Source organism: Schistocerca piceifrons, chromosome 8, assembly GCF_021461385.2.
Source record: "Schistocerca piceifrons isolate TAMUIC-IGC-003096 chromosome 8, iqSchPice1.1, whole genome shotgun sequence".
Classification (NCBI taxonomy): domain Eukaryota; kingdom Metazoa; phylum Arthropoda; class Insecta; order Orthoptera; family Acrididae; genus Schistocerca; species Schistocerca piceifrons.
In genome coordinates this window covers 210,146,386-210,169,102 of record NC_060145.1, presented here as the reverse complement: position 1 = coordinate 210,169,102, position 22,717 = coordinate 210,146,386, and the positions used below count along the sequence as shown (strand labels likewise).

Genomic DNA, 22,717 nt, shown 5'->3' with positions numbered 1-22,717 from the left:
CCAGTTTCCCATTGCTCATTAATGTCTCAACTGGAAACTTCTATTTTCCCACTATTGTCTGCAAATTTAAATATATTTGAATAAATTAAAAATAACAATGTCCTTGCCCAAAATCTGCACATTCCCACAGGTGTCCTGATTCAAAATACAATGATAGTTTGTTATGTAGCACTGATAAATAACTACATTGTTGACAGACTCACTATCAAAGCTGATGGTTTGTATCATATTTATCATTACTTCTGCGGTCTCCGTGCTGCACCTCTGTTCTGTTCCAGTCACAAATGACTGCTGTGTGGTTGTCTGTATTCCCTACTCAGTCTTGCATAACCTATTCATGATACATCTAAAAGTGACGTGCTGGAGGGGTAATATCACTTTCCCTATGTATTACTCATCAAAGTATTCCTCTAGCAGTTTCTTGTCCTTGAAGTGAATATGAAATTAAATAAAATGTTATTAAATTTCATCAGTTGTTCCAACTTGATAAAACTACTAGCTTCTTCCTTCATAGATGATTAACAGATATTTAAATTGTACATTTTGATCACTTTGCACTAACTAGCTTTACTGTATAACTGTGTCAAGAGAAATCCCGCAAAACCCTAAACTTCACTCAATTCTTTTCGTACTCTGTTTGTATACATTGTGTCTGACTGCTACTGGATGTGTGCTAACCTCACTTCTACAATTACTGTGATTCTTGTAGTTATGGAGAAATTAATTTTTCATTGAAATTATCTGGCATAGAATTTGTTAAGAGTTGTTTAATGTGTGTGTGATATTTTGTTGACCAAACACCAGCATGCAGTGTGCTTGATTGAGAGATAAAAGAACTACATATTTACTGGTGGGATGGAGAATAAAATAAATGTTTGTGTGCAGTCAGAAAATTATCTTGAACAGCATTTTAAGCAACTAACCAGAAAAGACTGTGTCTTTACCATGTTAGGTTTTTTTTTTTTTTTTTTTTTTTTTTTTTTTTTTTTTTTTTTTTTTTTTTAAAAGAGAGTAACAGATTGCTCTATCTGTGATTCATCCAGTGTGATTAGAGATAGTTATTACAGTTTTGATGACGAGAAAGTCATGTTGGAAAGCACAGATAGTGAATCTTTATTATGTCATTTCTTTCAGTCTTCAAGGTCACTGTAATGCCTCAAAACACCATAGTAGCATATGTATACAACCACAGTTATAGTAGTTGCTGTTCTGCTTCAAGTTTAAAAGATGTACTACTTTACTTCCTTTTTCCTGTCTGGAAACCAAAGCATAGTCTTTCCACACAGTAGTGGGCCATGTGCAGAGCTTCTTTCTTGTCCAGCCACAAATCATCAAGGTTGCATCTGTAGGGACAGTTTGGACTGGCTAGGTGGTGTTCCATGTCTTGCACAGCACTTTATCATCGCCCTCATTACCATGACCCCATCTGATAATGTTTGTTTTCATGGGGCCACCCTTTTTCAGGTGCAGTTCTGGGTTGTCCATGTTTCCCAGTTTGTTGTGGAGCCACCAGGCATTACCTGTTTCGGTGGATAGTCAGGTGGTGGTTCTTCAATGGTCACATTTAAGAGTCTTCTATGGGACCTTGGCATCCAGACTTGCACTCAGTACCAAGAGAGAACGTCAGTCATCAGTGGTTTGTCTGAAGCTCTCTGTAAATTTGTGAGATGTTCTTCAGAAGTAGGAATACGAAAAAGCAGTAGCTCTGTAAAACTTTGGTGGGGGTGTGGATTTCATACATTCAGTTGTTATTTGACACGTTTCAGTAAGTCTTATGTTTCTTCATGCAGGTTGGCCCAGTTCATACTGGGCAGGCATATTCAGCCACAGAAAAGCATAGTGTTTGTACAGTGGTTCTCAGGATAGTAGGTTTTCTTCCCATTTGCTATTTATAAGTTTTTGCAAAGTATTATTTCTGGAGAACACGTTCTGATATCTCTCTTCACAGTGGTGTCTATATGTCAGAGATCAGTCCACTGCCATACCCAGTTAGGTTGCTTTATCTGTGTGTTCCACTGTGGTATTATTGCAGGAAACCTTGAGCTTTCACATTACTTGCCAAGATCATAGATGGAAAGCGGTTACTTGAGTCTTCGAAGGATTAAGTCGGAGGAAGCTATTTTGATAATATTCTGACAAGTCCATGAGTGTTTTCTACAGCTTCTACTCCATGTCCTTGAAAACCCTCCCACGATCTGTATTTGCCAGTTCATCTGCTTATTGGAAATGGTTAGTATGATTAGGTGTTGGCTAGTCATTAGTGTATCGGTTAAAAAGTAAGGGGTCCAGAATGATTCTCTGGGTCAGTCCATTTCTTTGGTTTCTCCATCGTATTGTTTTGCCATTGAGAACCACACAAAACTGTCTGTTTTGTGGGAGAGGCTTGATGAGCTTGACAAATTGGTTATCTCCTAGTGTTTTGTAGAGTTTCTGGAAGAGAAACCTATGGTTGAATGAATTGCACGCGGAGCTGCGGTTGACTATTGGTAGTTTTTTAATCTTTTTATTTTCATATCCTTGTTCTATACATTCTATCAAGTACAGAATTTGGCTGGTATATGATCTGCCAGGCCTAAAACCAGCTTTTTGAGTGGTAAGTTTCAGATTGATAGTGGCTTAAAATGAGTCTCTCATAAAATGTGTACAGGTGACAAAGAAGTGATATAGTTCCACATTCTTTGGTGAATGTGGTTCCTTCCCAGGCTTCTGTAGTGCCTCTGCTCATGCCTTTCTCCACAACCTTGGAAGCCTGTAAGTTTCACAGCAATGGTTGAAAAGCTGCAGGATCCACATTTTTGCACCCAGGCCAAAATATTTGACCTGCTTCATGCACGTCGTCCATGCTAGTCGCTATACTATCTGTTGTAGTATTGATGCCCTGGTTGAGTTCTTTCATTGTGAAAGGTGCTGAGAGTGTATGGATTCCTGATTGTAAGGCCCTGTTGATTTTTTACTTTCTGGTATTCCTTATTGGGCTTTCCATTCAAGAGGAGCTGGTGGGCCACGTGGTTGAGTGTACCTCTGCGGGGCCTCTGGAGCCGTGTGGGTCACCATTGAGCTTTTTGATAAGATTCCAGGCTATTTTGCTGCTGTGTGTCGTGTCCACCCTCAGCAAGTTGGCAATCCATCTAGTCAGTCTAGCTTCACTAGCTTTTCCATCAGTGCTGTATGTCATAGTTTCTTCATTGAAAGGATCTTTCTGATACAGTTTTTTATATTTAGCGAGGAGCTGAGTAGGTCTTTGTGAGAGACCTGGATGAGCTGCTGTCTGCAGCCTTGTGGTATGTGTTGTCTTGAGATTCTTTGTAATATTTTTCCAAATTCTTGGCAATTTTCAGATGTAGGGGTAAGGTCCACAATGGATTTGTCAGATTCCTCCTGGAAGGTTATCATTTGGCCTTCCTGAAGTTAAATCTTCTGCAGAACAGCACCTTAGCAGTCTTCACTGTGGTGTATGCCTGTATCCCAGGTGGTCTGTGCTGGGTTCGAGGAATGGGCTGATATACCATATTAATACAGCAGTCTTGTATTGTATCTGACCACTCTTTCAACAGGTATCCATTCTCATGTGTTTCGTTTTACCCCCAGTAGATGCTGTGGCAATTGAAATATTCTACTATGAATTTGGTATTTTGGTTTTGGCATCAAGAAAGTGAATTTTTCTCTTTGAGATTTGTGTATGGTTGTGACTGTGAAGTTTTCACTTTTGATTGTTGGTATTTCAATGCCATTATTTGTGATTTTACTTACAGAGGTACACAATGATGGATGGTCTAATGAATGTAGCACTTAATTTTTTTCATTATAATCGATATTTCAGAAAAGCCTGCAACTGTGTCATTTACCATTTACAAAGACAAAAAATCCACTAGTTACTTATTAGCTAACTGACACAGTTTTTCATTTTTTAAATGACAAATATGGCACTGCCATGTTTGGAGTGTAATGCTCCACAGCTGGTCCCATTTCTTGTATTTAGTGTGTTGTCCCTTCTCTGGCTCTGTGAGTTTCTTGAGTGCATAATACATTCCATTTATGTGTTTGGCAGACTGTCAATAAGGATGTTTAGGCTTGCAATCATCATATTCTGCTCTGAGAAGTGCCTGTTTTGATTATGATGGTGGTTGTTGTAGTGAGGGCGCACGACAGCAAGGTCCTTAGTGCTCATACTAAAATTTAATGAGATGAGTGTGGATAAAGGTCACAAGATTATTAAAATGGGAACTGCAAATAAAAACATAAAGGATGTCCTAAAAACATGAGTATGTGTGCATGGCCACACATTGTTCACTGGAATAAGAAGGATGAGCCAACTGCTATAGAACACACTGAAATCTCCAGCTTAAAGTCTTTGGCCAGAGTCCAGACACATAACAAAATTTTAAAAGCTCAACCACACTTTTCTTGCCATCAGCTAAATAAAGGACAAATCTCCACCTAAATTTGCTTGTGCCCATTTATCACAAAATAATATGCACTCAGTTAAAATATGATGTACAGCAATTTGCACACCACTGGCGTCATAGTCTGACTCTCTTCAGTGTAAAAAGCCATGCATTAGAGCACAGTGCCCAATTCAGAGGAAAGTCAGAGCCACCTCATCTTTCTGTAGTGACCGGCATCAGAAATGCCAAGGCCAGGTAATTTGCTTCACCAGCTGCAGTTTATTGTCTGTTACTGCCAGCCACTCCTCCTTCCTACAGCACCACCACCACCACCACCACCTCTTCCTCCTCGTTCTCATCCTCCCCCCATCCCCCACCTCCTTCCCCTCCCCCTTCCCCACACTATTGATGGATCTGTGACTCACCAAAGAGATGACAATCTGCAGGGAAATGGCACATTGTCTTCCCTGCAGGCCTCCTTGGTGGCTTTACGTACTTACTGATTTCCCCAAATTTCCTTGTGCGCTAATATGTAGTAGAATTACATCTCCTACCTCTACTCTTGCATGACATCTAGTTGATTGTGTATGAACTGGACCATTTTCTCTGCTGGGTATGTGCACTGCAACAATTGTAGGGCACTAAGGGAAACTGAGCAGGTGAGAAATGGTTTGCACTGAAGATGACTCATCTGCTTCAGTGCCTTCAGGATTGCATGGAGCTCTGTAGAAAACAGAGTATAATGATGGGGAAGACAAGTCCTGGAGACACGATTGGGAAGGATGATTGAACACCCAAGGGAGGCCCCATCTTGGGAGCTGTCAGTGTACTCAACTTGCAAATCGTGATGCCTGTCTGAAGTGTTGTTGTTGTTGTTGTTGTTGTGGTCTTCAGTCCAGAGACTGGTTTGATGCAGCTCTCCATGCTACTCTATACTTTGCAAGCTTCATCATCTCCCAGTACCTACTGCAACCTTCATCCTTCTGAATCTGTTTAGTGTATTCATCTCTTGGTCTCCCTCTACGATTTTTACCCTCCACGCTGCCATCCAATACTAAATTGGTGATCCCTTGATGCCTTAGAATATGCCCTACCAACCGAACCCTTCTTCTAGTCAAGTTGTGTCACACATTTCTTTTCTCTCCAATTCTATTCAGTACCTCCTCATTAGTTGTGTGATCTACCCATCTAATCTTCAGTATTCTCCTGTAGCACCACATTTTGAAAGCTTCTATTCTCTTCTTGTCCAAACTAATTATCGTCCACGTTTCACTTCCATACATGGCTACACTCCATACAAATACTTTCAGAAACGACTTCCTGACACTTAAATCTATACTGGATGTTAACAAATTTCTCTTCTTCAGAAACTCTTTCCTCGCCATTGCCAGTCTACATTTTATATCCTCTCTACTTCGACCATCATCAGTTATTTTGCTCCCCAAATAGCAAAACTCCTTTACTACTTTAAGTGTCTTATTTCCTAATCTAATTCCCTCAGCATCACCCGACTTAATTCGACTACATTCCATTACCCTCGTTTTGCTTTTGTTGATGTTCATCTTATACCCTCCTTTCAAGACACTGTCCATTCCGTTCAACTGCTCTTCCAAATCCTTTGCTGTCTCTGACAGAATTACAATGTCATCAGCGAACCAAAAAGTTTTTATTTCTTATCCATGGATTTTTATTCCTACTCCAAATTTTTCTTTTGTTTCCTTTACTGCTTGCTCAATATACGGATTGAATAACATCGGGGAGAGGCTACAACCTTGTCTCACTCCCTTCCCAACCACTGCTTCCCTTTCATGCCCCTCGACTCTTATAACTGCCATCTGGTTTCTGTACAAATTGTAAATAGCCTTTCGCTCCGTGTATTTTACCCCTGCCACCTTCAGAACTTGAAAGAGAGTATTCTAGTCAACATTGTCAAAAGCTTTCTCTAAGTCTACAAATGCTAGAAACATAGGTTTGCCTTTCCTTAATCTATTTTCCAAGATAAGTCATAGGCTATGTATTGCCTCATGTGTTCCAACATTTCTACGGAATCCAAACTGGTCTTCCCCGAGGTCGGCTTCTACCAGTTTTTCCATCCGTCTGTAAAGAATTCACGTTAGAATTTTGCAGCTGTGACTTATTAAACTGATAGTTCGGTAATTTTCACATCTGTTAACACCTGCTTTCTTTGGGGTTGGGATTATTATATTCTTCTTGAAGTCTGAGGGTATTTTGCCTGTCTCATACATCTTGCTCACCAGATGGTAGAGTTTTGTCAGGACTGGCTCTCCCAAGGTTGACAGTAGTTCTAACGGAATGTTGTCTACTCTGTGGGCCTTGTTTCGACTCAAATCTTTCAGTGCTCTGTCAAACTCTTCACGCAATATCATATCTCCCATTTCATCTTTATCTACATCCTCTTCCATTTCCATAATGTTGTCCTCAAGTACATCGCCCTTGTATAGCCCCTCTATATACTCCTTCCACCTTTCTGCTTTCCCTTCTTTGCTTAGAACTGGGTTTCCATCAAAGCTCTTGATATTCATGCAAGTGGTTCTCCTTTCTCCAAAGGTCTCTTTAATTTTCCTGTAGGCAGTATCTATCTTACCCCTAGTGAGATTATTCTCTACATCCTTACATTTGTCCTCTAGCCATCCCTGCTTAGGCATTTTGCACTTCCTGTCAATATCATTTTTGAGACGTTTGTATTCCTTTTTGCCTGCTTCATTTACTGCATTTTTATATTTTCTCCTTTCATCAATTAAATTCAATATTTCCTTCTGTTACCCAAGGATTTCTATTAGCCCCCGCCTTTTTACCTACGTGATCTTCTGCTACCTTCACTATTTCGTCTCTCAAAGCTACCCATTCTTCTTCTACTGTATTTCTTTCCCCCATTCTTGACAATCGTTCCCTAAAGCTCTCTCTGAAACACTCTACAACCTCTGGTACTTTCAGTGTATCAGGGTCCCATCTCCTGTCTTACAATTTAAAACCTGGTTCCTAAATCTCTGTCTTACCATTATATAATCTATCTGATACCGTCCAGTATCTCCAGGCTTCTTCCGTGTATACAACATTCTTTCATGATACTTGAACCAAGTGTTAGCTATGATTAAGTTATGCTCTGTGCAAAATTCTACCAGGCAGCTTCCTCTTTCATTCCTTACTCCCATTCCATATTCACCTACTATGTTTCCTTCTCTTCCTTTTCTCGAGTTCCAGTCACCCATGACTATTAAATTTTCGTCTCCCTTCACTATCTGAATAATTTCTTTTATTACATTTCATCAATCTCTTCGTCATCTGCAGAGCTAATTGGCATATAAACTTGTACTACTGTGGTAGGTGTGGGCTTCGTATCTATCTTGGCCACAATAATGCATTCACTATGCTATTTGTAGTAGCTTACGCGTGTTCCTATATTTTTTAAATTCAATTTTAAACCTCCCCCTGCAGTACCCCTATTTGATTTTGTATTTATAACCCTGTATTCACCTGACCAAAAGTCTTGTTCCTCCTGCCACCGAACTTCACTAATTCCCACTATATGTAACTTTAACCTGTACATTTCCCCTTTTTAGATTTTCTAACCTACCTGCCTGATTAAGGGATCTGACATTCACGCTCCGACCCGTAGAACGCCAGTTTTCTTTCTCCTGATAACAATGTCCTCCTGAGTAGTCCCTGCCCGGAGATCCGAGTGGGGGACTATTTTACCTCCGGAATATTTTACCCAAGAGGAAGCCATCATCATTTATCCATACAGTAAAGCTGCATGCCCTCGAGAAAAATTACGGCCGTAGTTTCCCCTTGCTTTCAGCCGTTCGCAGTACCAGCACAGCAAGGCTGTTTTGGTTAGTGTTACAAGGCCAGATCAGTCAATCATCCAGACTGTTGCCCCTGCAACTACTGAAAAGGTTGCTGCCCCTCTTCGGGAACCACACGTTTGTCTGGCCTCTCAACAGATACCCCTCCATTGTGGTTGCACCTACAGTATGGCTATCTGTATTGCTGAGGCACGCAAGCCTCCCCACCAACGGTAAGGTCCATGGTTCATGTCTGTTGAAACAGACATTTAAACATAATATCTGGAGTCCAATGTTTCTTAAAATTCATCAAGCGTAAAATAATTCTGGGGCCTGTAGGAGCCAAGTTGGAGACTTTCTCCAGCCTAAAGCCGTCGGCTCAGACCGTGCATCCGAACGTTGAGCGTGCCGAGTTTCTGATGTTGTAGTGTGGAATAACACGTTTGGAAGTCTTTTCGAATGTGCAGAGCAGTATCTGGCATGTCAGATATTCTGAGCATTGACCAATGAGATGGCACAATGCCGCCTACGTTACACGCACGCTGTCTCCCTTCAGTACAGAGTTGTGAGGCGCCATATTGGCATTCATTTCAAGCCTATATGTATATATGCCATTTCTGAGCACCAGCAAACTGAGAATGACTGGGAAACCCGTTGTTAACTGTGAGATTCGTTGCAATAAAATAATGTGAAACATCATATTCGTGGCAAAAGAATTATTGTAACTTGCGTATTATGAGAGTAGGCTATTTGAAGGCAGCGACACACTGAAGATCCACCCAAAACGCAGTGTTCTTGGTACAATTTGCTATATTAAATTTCAATCAGTAACATATGTACGATTAAGGTTTTCAGTAGGGGGACATACTATGCCATAAAGGCTGTGTTGTTGGTGTAGGGTAATGAATAGTGTCACTGTCAGCTGTTAGGTAGTGTGGTGGGGCGGTGGTTTGCGTCTCGCCTTTTCCAAATTTTTTTTCCTAACATTTGCGTTTTTATTAGGTTCTGATACTTTATTATTAGTTTAATATAAGTATATACTATATTATTTGATGTTTATGTAAATATAAGTTCACCTTTTTTTGAGGGGTGACTTTGTTCGATTGGCTTAATCTACAGGACAGCTTGTGCTAAGTGTGTGAAGATATTTTGCTCCTCTTTCTTTTACGCTTCGTAATTCACATGTTGCAAAGATTCTGCTACTGGGTAGGAACAGTGATCAAGTAAAACTGACCTTGGGGTTTTACTAAAATGTGGGAATGATGAAATAATGTTTATCTTATGCAGAGAAGTATTCCAAATTTGTACCGCACTGCTTGTAATGGAACTTTTATAAGTCTGTGTCCTTATTGATTGGACATGGTACTTTCCTTTTCGTGGACGATGGAGGAAATGTGCGTTTTAATAGAGCTAACGTGGAAATTTTACGTGCTCCCATTGAGTAAACAATTTGATTTATGAACTAGAAACGTCCGTCAACTGCCGCTGGAGTGCGTTGCGATCGCATATACCACATTAGGGCCCATGTACCATATGCACAAGTCGTGTCGTTCCTGAGCATTCAGCAGCACGTTGAACTTGGCACGCACAACGTTAACGTTCGACAGCACGGTCTGTGTGCCGACGGCTTTAGTGCAAAGCCTTAAAAAACCACCACACCCATTTCCAAAAGGCAGTCCTTCACACAAAGCCTATAGTGCTCACTGACAAGTTTGAAAAAGTCTTCCCATTGATGGCTGAGCAGTGGTATGGTGTGTGTTGTGTGGAGAGTCTTTTAGAGACCTGGCGCACCATAAGAAGTCGTCACCTGATGTGATGCGGCAGCTCATGAGCTCCAGCACAAAGGCTCGGTGTTTGGGCTTGGTTCGAAAGGCTGCAGTAACAGCCCGAATTCCTTCATGGTGAACCACATCCAACGTGTTAAAAAGAGGGTCATGCAGACCCATACACTGTGTACCTGTAATCAAGATGAGATCACACAAAGGCCCTGTAAAACTGGAGTGGGAAAGTCTGGTTTGCCACACATGAATTGTGGCTAAGACATTTTAAAATAATGAGTGCTTTCAGGAACTGTCTTTTTAGGACCCAAAGGCATGGCAAGCATGAAAGTTTCAAATCAACTGTGAGGTCCGTAAACTTCACTGTGTTTTTAAAATTAAGGACAGTGTCCTTCATACTGAACTCAGGAAAACTTAAAATTGAACATCTATGTTTAGAAAGATTGCGCGCGTGCCCACACACACACACACACACACACACACACACACACACACACACACACACACACAGTTTTCAGTTGAGAATTTGAAAATCTTCTTCTCTGCCCACTTATCCGACTGTCAAAGAATCATTTGTAACAGATGAGTAGTTCTTGTTGCGTGGCTCAAAGAGGAACAAAATACAGAGAAGGCATCAATAAACAAAAAACACGGGACAGGAGGTGTAACAATGGACATAATACAGTTTATAGGTATGGCAAAGACTCTCACACTTAAAACACTACCTCGAGGGATACCTTTCTCCTGCTCGAAGTGGTAAGAGAGGAGTCACCATCTCGATATGTAGAATAGTGGGGTGGGAGGAAGGACCACATAAAGATGGGAAGACATCCTCAAAAACCCAATTCATGAAGCTGCCTTAGGGTAATATACCTCTGGGTAGTGCCTTAGATCTACACGATTACAAAAAATATGGCAAGGGGGTGATCATGGTGCAGCAAAGCCTGTTGTATAGCCACTTCCAGGAGAGCCAAGTTATCAGAAGTAGAGTGATATCTCCAGAAGCCACACTTACAGCAACTAAGGAACTGCCTGGATTCTGATATCCAGACAAGGTGATAGTTGACCATCCACTCATTAAGTTCTTTTTATTGCTGGTAGTGAAGGCAACTCTACCCAGGGATGATTCGTCCTTCACATTTTTTAAAAATGGAATTAAAATGTCCTCTCGCAATGAGTAGGGAAAATGATCTGACACTGAAATGCAAATAAGTTTGAAGAAGGTGAAAAGTGTGTGGAGGATTTCTTTGCCATTTCCTGCAAGGTGTCGTGACGTATTATAATGGATCCTATCAAGACCAGATCATAAGCTGCAGATAATGCAAGATCCAGCACCCACATGAAGAAAGTGAAGTTGTATTCTTTATTTGTGGTGACATTCAAGTATCAACTCTCCCTCTCAGTAGTCACTCTATACCACCTGAAAGCTGAATCCTGACTGGTAGTGTTGGCGACTGTGCCAAAATAGGCCACCAAAGTCTGGCCAGTGTCTCGTGGGTTGGTCTGGAGTTTGCGATTCCACATTTGGTCTGGAGTTTGCAATTCCACATTACAACAGCCACGAAGCACCTCTCTCCTCTCTCGAAAGTGCTCCTGATGGACTTTCACACAATCGTAACATTAGCGGAATACTTGGTGGCAATTAAGATCTGTTGCCCTGAAGTCTTCTAGCTCTTGCTAATAATTTGGAGACCTTTTCTTAGTGCTGATGGCAGAGCAGCATTTGTCAGTTCACTAAAGAACAGGCTGCCATTTCAATTGGCCTGAAGACTGGGAAATGTATGCTTTGTGTAATATGATCAAACCATTCCTGGACACTGTTATGGTTGACAAAACATGGCAAATTGGTTGTAAAGCATCCAATCTGTCCTACTGAATGGCAGTCATGGTAGCTTTTAGGGTAGTGTGTGCAATGGCTGGAGAGGATAGTGAGAGACTGATAGCACTGAATGACCCTTCCAGTGCTGAACTACGTGGAATTTAAAGTGTCTCTCTCTTGAGGACGGACACGCACACATTGGTCTACCCTGAGCTAATGGATGTAGTTCCCCACTCAAGTTCCACTGTCGTATGGAAGCCATTTTAACTGTGAGGCTTTCCTCTGTCTTTTGCCCTATCCTTCCTTTGTGGTGGGGAGACACCACTGGAAAGGGGGGGGGGGGGGGGGGATGCTGTTACTTGAGGGACTCTATGGTTCCTGCAGGCAGACATTGACATCTGTTCCATCGATAATATGGTCATCATCTGATCCATCAGGCAGGACAATGGTTGCATGGTTTGATGGCTTTGGACTGGATTGTTTTGGCCATTTGGTTTTCATCCACACCATGGCTTTTGGGGGACAGTGGTGATGGCCATTTTTACAGATATATGTTTTTTGTTATCTTCCCCTGCCTTCTGTGAGTGTTTGTTATCCGTGCTGATATCAGCTGCCATAACTATTTCAGATGTAGGAAAGTGTGGTTTCTTGACTTTCTATGCATATTTGCAGCTAAATTGACAACTGCAGGTAAATGTGCTCTGCTCAGCTGTCAGCATCTGGGTGCCAACACTACTTTTCTGTACTGGCTGCTTCAATGTTGAGGCAAGTGTCTGTACAAAAGTTTGTGGCTGTGAGGCCTTAGATGTCTTCTTCACATCAGAGTATAAGATGCACTCTGTCACTTTGATCTCTTGGGCTGCTTCTCTCTCTGCAAAGACAGGACATTCTTAGCTACATTTGGCAGATGTGGCTTATCTGTACAAGGGCCAGGTTGTCAGTGCACAGCTCTGCCTAAATGTGTCACTTGTTCTAACAGCCAGCCTGTGTGTAGCTAAGAATGTCCAGTATTAATTGATGAGAAGAAGATCCAGGAGATCAAAATCATGAAATATATACTGTATTCTGAGGCAAAGAAAGCATTTCAGGGAAGACAGCCCTCTACTTTCATAAAATAATTTGCTTCTGCAACAAAGCAGCTCACTTCTAAAATTTATGTAGATACACAGACTATTAACAAATGCAGGTGGTACAGGCACCTGAGCTGCAACTTTATTTGTTACACTGCACCAATGCACAAACATTGAGCAAAGAGGAATGCCAATGGCAAGAGAAGAGCAGATCTTGAAGGTTACTGCTCATGTCCAATTGGAAGACAAAGGAAAGAAAACTGCTGTGGCCCAAAATAAAACTGCACCATCATCACCAAAAGACAGATTTGTACCATTATAACCAATGACAAAAACTGTTTTGTGGAGCATGACCTTCCATTCAGGCCCCTTCACTTCCTTTCCTAAAGACATCCAAAAGATGATCATCCAATTGAATTGTAGTAGATATTACTGCCATCTCTCAGGAATGTGATAATTATTGTCATCTTGTTTGACGGTCTGCATAGCTCAATAGGAAACATGATTTTCTAGCAATCGCTGTCCAACCTCAAATGTTACCAGGCCTACTGTAGATACCGTGTCAACCGGTAGAGGGTGCCAGGAAAAGTGTATATGTTGATTTGTACTGATATTCATAACAGCATGAGATGATACACAGGATGCAGAAACTTCCCCCTTCCTTCCTTCTGCTCTGAACCCCCTCCCCCTCTGTGGTGTAGGGGTCTAGACTAGACCTGCAGCCCTTCCTTGCCTGGCATAAGAGGCAACTAATAGGAGTCTTCTTATTTGGTCACATTTTTACCTTGATATTACTTCCCTGTGTCAGCCAAGGTGTAGGTGCCTATCAGCTTCCGTGTACCGTGACTCTGGGCAACGGCTACTGTGCCAGGTGGCCTATCCCTCGGTGGGGTGGTGCCCAAGGAGAGAGCCTCTGATCAAAGTGAGTGGCATCGAATCGGATGATTTGCAATGAAATACATCAAACTTAATGGTGGCTATGCCAACACAGCCGTCTTAACAATCAGGAACAGTGATTTTAATAAAGAGATTAAAAATACTGTGGCATTTCCACCTTTGACCATGCGTCAAGATGAGAGCCAAGTATGGAGAAATGGAAGTGAACAGTTTGCCGAGTTCTTGGTTTGTTTCCGAACTGACAGCAGATCTTCCACTACAATGAAGCCACTGTTTTTCATTGAAAATATTGAAGATTGGTTTGGAAATGTAGCAGCAATAGAAAAGATGAGAAATGGATCTTTGCTGATCAAAACCTTGCACACCAATCAATCATGGGCACTTCAGGCCTGTGTAAAGATTGGAGATACACCAGTCACCATTTCTCCTCATAACAAGCTCAATAGAATCAAGGTGTAAGCTTCCATTGGGACCCAACACTACAAACTGATGAAGAGCTGGTACTAATCTGGTGGTGTGGAGTCCATTTTGTTCACCACATCCGGAAGGGGTCAAAAAATAATAGAGCGGACACTGGAGCTTTTATCCTGGCCTTCGATGGCAACATTTTGCCTGAGAGGTTTAAGCTCTTGTTTTATAGGTGTGACGTCAGGCCTTATTTTCCTCCTCTGATGAGTGTTTCAGGTGCCAGAGGTTCAGAAACATGTCCTGCTGCAATTCCAATGAGGCTATCTGTCGGGCATGTGGATGGGCATCCCATTAGGACAGCCCTTGTGACCAAAGTCCTCAATGTGTCAACTGTCTGGAACCACACCCTCCTCGTTCATCACAATGCTCAGTGTTTAAGAGGGAGAAGAAAATTCAAGAGCATAAAACACTTGACCACCTGTCTTATCAAGAATCAAAGTTAAAATCTGAAAGACATCATCTGACTGCTATGGTTTCAAATTTTTTTTGCTACTGTTATGTCAGTCCATACCTCACCTGACGACAAGGCCTGGTGATATTCTAGAGCCTGCTCCACAGTTGGGGATGGGAATATCAACCCCCACACTCCCTGCTCTTGTAGCATCGGTGGTTGCCGCACCAGTGGTGCAGCCAGAGATGCCTAATCATCAGGGACGAGAATACCTGTCAAGGTGGCACCTCTCAAGACAAGAACCAACAGCCACAGGCTGTGGGCTGAAGAAAAGTGTGGTCCTCTTCGCTCCCAGATAATAAAATCAGCAAATCTTCACAGAGATTGAAGTCTCACAAGGATAAGCAGAAAGATAAACTACTTTCTGAGATTTCGGATGTTCCGCTCGCCACCCATGCAAAGGTCAAGCCTATTCACCTTGACAATGTATCACACAATCAGGCAGACTGTGACCTGGTAGCCAAGTAATCACACCCATCTTTTCCATTTGCCACTTTCTGAAACCTGACTCCAATGCTCCTTCAATGAAGTTGTAACAGCTACTATCGCCATCCGACTGAACTCCATCATTTACTGGCTACTCATTCTGTAATAGGCATAGCATCTCAGAAAACCTAGTTTACAGCAGCACATTTCTGTGCTCTGAGAAACTACAAACTCTGATGCACCAATTGTGTTAATGTCAAGAGAGAGTCTGGTGGGGTTTGTACCCTCATACAGTCTGATATTTTTAGTGAGCAGGTACCTCTTACCACTGAACTAGGGTCCATGGCCGTCAGTGTTTACCTGTCAATTTGGGTGGGAACGACTACCTCCTTCCTTCCTCGTACTAGGGACTTGAATACCCATAATTCTCTGTGGGGCAGTGACTCTGTGTCTCACAGAGGCCAGGTACTAGAACACCTCCTTTCAGAGTTGGATGTCTGCCTACTCAACACTGGAGCTGAAGCACACTGCTGTGGGGCCCACGGAACATACTCAACTACTGATCTCACAGTCTACACCTCGAATATCTTACCCCTGATTCAGTGGCACATCTGTGATGATCTTTTGTGGCAGCAACCATTTTCCTTTTGTTCTCTCCCACTCTATTTTCACAGACATCTGGTACATTCCACGTTGGTTGCTTCGGAAATTAGGCTGGCAGGCTTTCTTTTCTACAGCCATATTTGCAGCCAGTTATGCAACGGATATCAACAACGTGTTACAGGATACTATTGATACTATTATTCATGTTGCTGCAGTAAGGATACCTTACTAGTGAGGCTCATTCCAATGATGGATCTGATGATATAGCCACAGCTATCAGGATACGCCGCGAGGCAGTTCAATGGCACAAGTGCCATCCCTCTATAGTTAATTTAATAGCATTCAAGAGATCCTAGACGAAAGCACAGTTGGTAACAAAACAAAGGAAACAGGGTGTTGGGAGCAATATGTATCATCTATGTGATCCCACATCCCATTGTCCCAAGTATGGACTAAATCCACTGCATCTGCAGTCATCCACCACAAATGGCAGTTACTGGCATCCTTGTCAATGGTAACATCTGCACAGATCCTGTGGTAATTGCTGAATGTTTTGTGGCACACTTTGCTGAAGTATCTGCTTGCAGTAGTTACCATCCTTATTTCCATTGGGGTGGAGGAGCATTTCCCTCTCAATGATGGGAAGGTATTATTATTCCTGTTCTGAAACTGGGAAAGGACTCGCATATTTTAACTAACTACTGGCCAATATCTCTGACAAATGGGCTGTGTAAGCTATTCAAATGTATAGTCAGCTGCCATCTTTGTTGGGCCTTGAAGCCGGAGAGTATATATCAAGATTCCAGTGTGGCTTTCGGGCTTTCCAGTTGACCACAGATCATGTGGAAACTGCAGTGTGCAATGCTTTCGCGATTCACAAACATCTGATTGCTGTGTTCTTTGACCTACAAAAGGTATATATTACCACTTGGTGACATCACATATTATTTGCACTGCAGGAGTAGGGTTTCTGGAGCAGTTTACACATTTTTGTCCAGAATTTCCAATCTCTCTGACTTTTTCGGGTCTTAATAGGATTGACTCTCAGCAACCAATGAATACAGTAAACTGAAGTCCCCCAGGGATCAGTACTGAGTGTAATGCTGTTTGCTGTCACCATCAGTGGTACTGTAAATGCAGTGGGCTCCTGAGTCTCTGTGTCGCTGTATGTAGATGATCTGTACCTCTACTGTGCCTCCGCGTAACTGTGTGCCGCTGAGCACTAACTTTAGGGGGCTGTCTGTAGAGTACGTGACTGGGCCCTGGATCACGACTATCAATTTTCTCCTGCAAAATCACGAGTTATGCATTTTTGCTGACTCCAGACTGTGCACCTGCCCCCAAAAATTTATCTTGGTGACCAGTTACTTGAAGTTGTTGAAACTTTTCAATTCTTAGGTATTTTATTTGACAATCTAACTTGGCTGCCATATCTCTGCTGGCTTAAAGCAACGTGCATGAAGAAGCTAAATGCTCTCCATTTTCTTAGTAACTTGTCATGGGGAGTGGACTGCATAGTTCATCTGAGATTTTACAAAGCGCGGATTTTACCCTGCTTAGACTATGGATATGTTGCCTATGGGTCGGCAGCATCGTCTGTACTGAGCGTGCTGGACCCTGTTCGCCATACTGGCGTGCGGTTGGCAACGGGGGCCTTGTGTATGTGTTTAAAGGGACTAAACTACTGGGCAATCAATCCCTCCATTTCATGGGGGAAACATTTAAAAACACAGCAATCAGATGTTTGTGATTCGCGAAAGCATTGCACACTGCTGTTTCCACATGATCTGTGGTCAACTGGAAAGCCTGAAGCCACTTTGGAATCGTGATATATACTCTCCGGCATCAAGACCCAACAAAGATGGCAGTTGACCATACATTTGAATAGCTTACACAGCCCATTGTCAGAGATATTGGCCAGTAGTTAGTTAAAATATGTGGGTCCTTTCCCAGTTTCAGAACAGGAATAATAATACCTTCCCATCATTGAGAGGGAAATGCTCCTCCGCTCCAATGGAAATAAGGATGGTAACTACAGCAAGCAGATACTTTAGCAAAGTGTGCCACAAAACATTCAGCAATTACCACAGGATCAGTGCAGATGTTACCATTGTCAAGGATGCCAGGAACTGCCATTTGTGGTGGATGACCGCAGATGCAGTGGATTTAGTCCATACTTGGGACAATGGGATGTGGGATCACATAGATGCTACATATTGCTCCCAACACCCCTGTTTCCTTTGTTTTGATACAAACTGCGCTTTTGTCCAGGTTAGACAACAGCAGCCTCCCGCTAATTACCCACTCTCACTCTGTGCCAGATGCGTACTCGCCCGTGTCACTCAACTCTGCTCCATAACCAACAGTTCAGACTGTTCACACATCACTTGAAACTGGGTAGACCAGCTGGGATCTATCTGACTTGATACTCTACTGGAGGGCCACCAACAGCCTTCTATAGTCTGTTTCCTGGGGCTCCCTCTCAATGCCCCTCATGGTCTGTACCCTGTCCTGTGATATGGATGGATCCCTTTTGTGGCCCCAAGGATGACGCTAATCCTACCTTTCTCTGACACCTGTTTCAGTCGATCCTCCATGCTTATTCTAGTTCAGCATGCATCTACATGGATGGATCAAAAGTCAACAACATGTTTAGTAATGCTTTGCCACTTGCAAGAGGACATGGGAAGCACTCTCTGCTGAGGGCCTGCAGAGTTGGTTGCCATATCCCAGGCTTTGGAGCAGGTCAAATCTCTGGCCATGAAAAGCTTTCTGATCTGTAACGATTCCCTGATTTGCTTAAAAGACATATCCCTTTGTTATCCCAAAAATCTTTTGGTTGCCAACATCCAGGACATACTGGTTGACCTCTACAGCTCTGGAAAGTCAGTGACCTTAACTGGACACTGAGCCACATTGGCATTCCGGGAAATGAACTTGCCGACTGTCTAGCCGGAGACGCAACTACAGGAGATCATCTTCACATCAGAATACCAGGCACAGACTTATGATTACAACTTTGATGTAATATTTTTAGGCTCTGGGAATTGGCATGGCCATCTACTGTGACCCCAAAAAAGTTAAGAGCAATTAAGGGACCCACTAAGATGTGGCATACATTTTTCCAGGCCTCTTGTAAAGATGCCATTGTGTTGTGTTGACCACACATCGGCCACATGAGACTCACCCACGAGTTCCTTCTGTATTGGGAGGGTCCTCCTCACTGCAGCTGCAGTAGTCTACTGACGATAGTGCATGTTCTTATTGTGTGTGCCATGCTGGCAAGCTCTCAGCTTGCCTTGCAGATGATAAGACAGAAACTACCAAAGTGTTACATTTGCTGAGAGAGAGAGAGAGAGAGAGAGAGAGAGAGAAAGGGGGGGGGGGGGGATTTTACACTAAACTTTAATACTTCCCCACTTTCAGTGTTGGGGGTCGTTGTGGGGGTGGAAGTGGGGGGGGGGGGGAGACAAGGGTGCAAGCCTCCCCCTTGAGCGGGTACCCCCCCCCCCCCATGCGACTGCAGGTTACTTTCTTTTCCCCACACCTTGTTGTTCCTTGAGACCACCTTGTGTACAATGCTGCCTGGGTTATCTCAATTTTCTTTTACCTATAGTCTTACAGCTACTGCCTTGCCCTTGTTTTGAGCTCTTTGACTCGCTTATGTAGTTGGAACAGCCAAGTCCCCACTTTTTTCACTTTTTACCTTTTTAAATGTTTCCCTCGTGAAATGGAGGGACTAATGGCCCATTAGTTTAGTCCCTTTAACACATCATCATCATGCTTCTGCACTGGGAGTTCAATGAACATAATCTCCTTTGGGGAGTGTTGAGCTCTCTGGAAGGGATCTTCTCATATATCTGTGTTATCTCAGTAATGGAACTTCTATCCTTTTTAGGACAACCAATGGCTAATTCTTAGAAACCAAAGTCACTAATTATTCTTTTACTTTGTTTCCTCAATACAATGGTACGAGGCTTCTGTGTCACCATTCATCATACTGTCAATAATGATTAACAGACACCAGTCCCACGGACGCCTGAAGCAGTTACAGCAACAATGTGGCAACCTATGAGGTGTTCTTCAATGATATAACACCCCTCAATGGCTAACCTGTGTTATTTAAGTGGCTGCATGCAAGGGTTAATTTTTTAACAGAGCAAAGGAAGGAGCAATACTGGGCACTATGTCTTCTCTTTGAGAGGAACTTCAAGTTGTGGGCCAACCGAGTGGTATACTAGACCACCAGTGGCCAATAATTTTCCCTGGTCTCTTACATAATGGTAGCGTTTCTAAGAACCCACCTGTTGTCACTGAATGCTCTGTGGCCCACTTTGCAGTGGCATCAATGTTTATCTTCCCATCTTCCAAGCATGTAAATGACTGGAGGAAAAAGTCCTGCCTACCTTTTACTCTAAGTTTCTTGAGCCATATAACAAGCCTTTTAATGAATGAGAATTTGCTTAGACTCCTTGACTCATCTGGGACACAATCCCATGCTCAGACTCAATTCACTATGAAATGATTCAGTGCCTGAAAATGGGTCATAAACACTATGTTTGCATTCCTGTCTGGCATAGTTATGTAACGGTTACATTATCACAGTCCTCAAGCCAGGAAAAACCTAGCTATCCAAAATATCAGGTTCTGTTGCCCTCTGAGGAGAACCACTCCCCTTAAAATCAATCCAAGGTGGACTTCCAAATTGGAGTGCATTTGAAAATTTGCCACAGAGGCCCCTGCCTTTTTCCTCTCAAAAATATGCATGGATCAAATAACAACTGTAATGCTACAGCGAGTCTGGGAAGAAATTGACTTCTGCTGGGATGTGTGCAGGATAACAATGGAAGCTACATGCAACATCTTTAGTTTAAGGTAAATAAAACTTGATATGTTTCCCTACAAAATAACACTAAACCCAGCTCTATATCTTCTTTCGATAAATTCATATGAATTTTTGAAGTTGTGAAGTCCTTTTTGAAACACCCTGTATAATAACTAGGTCATGTATTTGTCTATTTGTCATACACATATATTTGAGCCATTATGTTATATCTTGTGTAACATTTTCCTTTTATGTTATTTCCAAAAACAATTTAAGACTTTAGGTAGATAATATGCTCTCTCAAATATCTGTTCAGCATGAGGAAGTCATGAAGGCTCCATCATGAGGTGTAAAGCATATTTAACATCTGGGAAATGTGTAAATTTAATCAATCTCCTCTCGAGGTACAAATTTAGTTGAAGATATTTAATGTACTTCTGTTAACCAGAGGTTTGTCACCTCCTTAGGCTTTATTCAATTTCTTATGTGGCATGCTTTAGTGTTGTGCTGCATGGGACTGTTTTAAACCAGGATGGTCTGGTGTGTTGTAAAGATACATTTTATACAGTCTGTAATGTGTATCGTAGTGGCAAATATAATTTAATTGCAACATTACCATTTTGAGACATTCTTCATGTGTAATGGTGCTTATTTTTGAGAATATAATTAGTGTAGACTGTGTTTAACAGATTGACAAAGCTTGGGAAACAACATTAAGGGTCAAATGTGAGCTGTAATCAGCAATGTGTGAAACAGGTAACAGTCTCATGAAGGAAAGGGACTGCAGGCTGCAAAGCCAGCAGGTCTATCATATTTTATTCCTAAATAATTCCAAAAATAGCAGCATTAAAATATGCCCACTGGTAGCTAATCTAACACTGGAGTGTGATAACAGTTTTATGCACCATGAAATTATTAACTTGAGAGTCACAAAAAAAGATGGACATTCATGAAATAGTTAAGTCGTAGAGGAACTGAAATATTGTTAGAGATATTGATACAGTGAGAATCACAGTAAAAAGCTATAGTGATGGTGGTGGTGACTGTGGTGGTGATGGGGGAGGGGTTTTGTTATTGTCAGTGGTGGTGGGTTTTTATAAAGAAAAGACTTCCTATTGTCAAAGACTTAATATTTAGAAACAGAACATTTGCTCCTTTTATCAGGGTTTAGACTGAAATCAGCCATCATGGTGTTTGCCTGGCATGGTTTTAGCAAACCAATAAACTGCCTGAATGCGAACTGAGGTCATCAAATAACCCAAATTCATCTTGATGTCAAATGAATGGAGAGGCAGAAGGTAAGACCCTGAAATGTAATCATGAATATTATAGATTTATTCAGAAATTTGTGCTGATTTTAAGATGGAAAAATGAAATTTGCTAATGTTAATTTTGAAAAGTTCAGCAAAAAGTGAGTAAATTCTTTGTGTGAAGTGGAAGCGTATTATTTAGCACTGTAGAAATATTGGACTCCGTTTCAAAAATGTGATGCTGTTGTTATCAGTCAGCATGTGGGTCTAGCCAGAAAAAGTGTTCCTTGATTAATAGTGTTGTCAAGGAATATCTACATTTACAACAAATCCCTATGTATCATAGGAATTAAAATACATGTTACTGGAGATTAACTGTTCTGGTAGTATGACATGATACAGAATGAGATGCTTTATTTTCAAAGTACACAATTGGTTGGGGGTTTTCAGATGTCAACAATCTGTATTTCAATAATGAATTAGAATCAGAACATACTGATAACTATTTCTCAGTTCCTATAAATTATTCAATCCTCTTCTTTACAAAGCATATAAAATCAGTAGTGCTAAGCATATTGATATAAATATGGTGTGGAAAGCTCTGGCAGAATGTAAATAATTCAGAAGTAAAGATAAAAGCTCACTTGTGGGTATGTTGAGTCATTGACAGGCACATAAAGAGACTGAAAACTTCACTAACTTTCAGACGAATTATTTTTTAAGCTAGAGTTTGCAGCGCCCCCCCCCCCCCCCCCCAAACCCCAAACACACACCTTTACAGCTACAGCATACCTCCTGAATACGGAACGCTGTGATTACAGTTCTGCAGGTAGGCTTGGATGGTATGTTGTGTCAGCCGGAGCTGGTAATGGGAGAAAGGAGGTGGGAAGCAGGAAGGACAGCATTATTGGTTGGAAGTACATAGTTCCTGAAATTTAC

The 22,717-nt window shown here is 41.9% G+C and overlaps 1 protein-coding gene across 1 annotated transcript in view; it reads left to right on the top strand.

Annotated features, from left to right (window-relative positions):
* The window catches only part of LOC124711464 (phospholipase DDHD1-like), a 176,891-nt gene that overhangs the window by 3,616 nt on the left and 150,558 nt on the right, over positions 1-22,717 (top strand). The window lies entirely within an intron of this gene.